The sequence below is a fragment of the Asparagus officinalis genome, chromosome 5, assembly GCF_001876935.1.
Source record: "Asparagus officinalis chromosome 5, Aspof.V1, whole genome shotgun sequence".
NCBI classification, from domain to species: domain Eukaryota; kingdom Viridiplantae; phylum Streptophyta; class Magnoliopsida; order Asparagales; family Asparagaceae; genus Asparagus; species Asparagus officinalis.
Genome location: NC_033798.1, coordinates 125,359,395 through 125,361,533, shown reverse-complemented (window position 1 = coordinate 125,361,533; position 2,139 = coordinate 125,359,395).

Here is a 2,139-nt window from a genome sequence, read left to right as displayed (position 1 = left end):
TTTATAATGTATTCTATGAGTGGTTTGATCAAGTTATATAAAGAAAATTTTTATTTATTGATCAAACATTGTTTTTGAATATAAACTTTGAGTTATGATTTCTTTTGGTTGATTGGTTTTCATTTGAAAACTTTTTGCATAATTTATATGTTCCTCTTCTTTTGTTTTCATAAATCTATTCTTTTATATGGCTTTTATATTTTTTGTGTTAATGAGACACTATTTTTATTTTAACATATTTATATGTGTTCTTATTATGCTTATAGGTCCCTTAGCACAGTTCGGCATAAACCGACGAACCAACGAGGCGACGAGATCGACGAATCGCACGCAAGCAACGGAATACATCCGTTCGCATTTGGAATCAAGCCAAGTGTTAAAGAGTCAACGAGTGATCAAACCAAGGACAAACTCGGACGAATCACGATCGAATCAAGATCAGTTTCGGACTCAAACTCAGAAGCGGATTTACTGCCTAATCAGGATCCAGATTTACTGCCAAATCAGGAACCGGATTTACTGCCTAATCAGGATCCAGATTTACTGCCAAATCAGGAATCAGATTTACTGCCTAATCAGGATCCAGATTTACTGCCAAATCAGGAATCAGATTTACTGCCAAATCGGGATCTAAATCAACCGAATCACGAGACCGGAAAAAACGGCAAAAACCACAACACCCATGACAAATATTCACTTATCGACTCTCTTCAATAGAGCGATAAGTCCTCAAAATTGCTTCCATAGCAATATTCTTCTTGTCACGTTAACACTACACCTCTGACAAATATTCACTTATCGACTCTCTTCAATAGAGCGATAAGTCCTCAAAATTGCTTCCATAGCAATATTCTTCTTGTCACGTTAACACTACACCTCTGACAAATATTCACTTATCGACTCTCTTCAATAGAGCGATAAGTCCTCAAAATTGCTTCCATAGCAATATTCTTCTTGTCACGTTAACACTACACCTCTGACAAATATTCACTTATCGACTCTCTTCAATAGAGCGATAAGTCCTCAAAATTGCTTCCATAGCAATATTCTTCTTGTCACGTTAACACTACACCTCTGACAAATATTCACTTATCGACTCTCTTCAATAGAGCGATAAGTCCTCAAAATTGCTTCCATAGCAATATTCTTCTTGTCACGTTAACACTACACCTCTGACAAATATTCACTTATCGACTCTCTTCAATAGAGCGATAAGTCCTCAAAATTGCTTCCATAGCAATATTCTTCTTGTCACGTTAACACTACACCTCTGACAAATATTCACTTATCGACTCTCTTCAATAGAGCGATAAGTCCTCAAAATTGCTTCCATAGCAATATTCTTCTTGTCACGTTAACACTACACCTCTGACAAATATTCACTTATCGACTCTCTTCAATAGAGCGATAAGTCCTCAAAATTGCTTCCATAGCAATATTCTTCTTGTCACGTTAACACTACACCTCTGACAAATATTCACTTATCGACTCTCTTCAATAGAGCGATAAGTCCTCAAAATTGCTTCCATAGCAATATTCTTCTTGTCACGTTAACACTACACCTCTGACAAATATTCACTTATCGACTCTCTTCAATAGAGCGATAAGTCCTCAAAATTGCTTCCATAGCAATATTCTTCTTGTCACGTTAACACTACACCTCTGACAAATATTCACTTATCGACTCTCTTCAATAGAGCGATAAGTCCTCAAAATTGCTTCCATAGCAATATTCTTCTTGTCACGTTAACACTACACCTCTGACAAATATTCACTTATCGACTCTCTTCAATAGAGCGATAAGTCCTCAAAATTGCTTCCATAGCAATATTCTTCTTGTCACGTTAACACTACACCTCTGACAAATATTCACTTATCGACTCTCTTCAATAGAGCGATAAGTCCTCAAAATTGCTTCCATAGCAATATTCTTCTTGTCACGTTAACACTACACCTCTGACAAATATTCACTTATCGACTCTCTTCAATAGAGCGATAAGTCCTCAAAATTGCTTCCATAGCAATATTCTTCTTGTCACGTTAACACTACACCTCTGACAAATATTCACTTATCGACTCTCTTCAATAGAGCGATAAGTCCTCAAAATTGCTTCCATAGCAATATTCTTCTTGTCACGT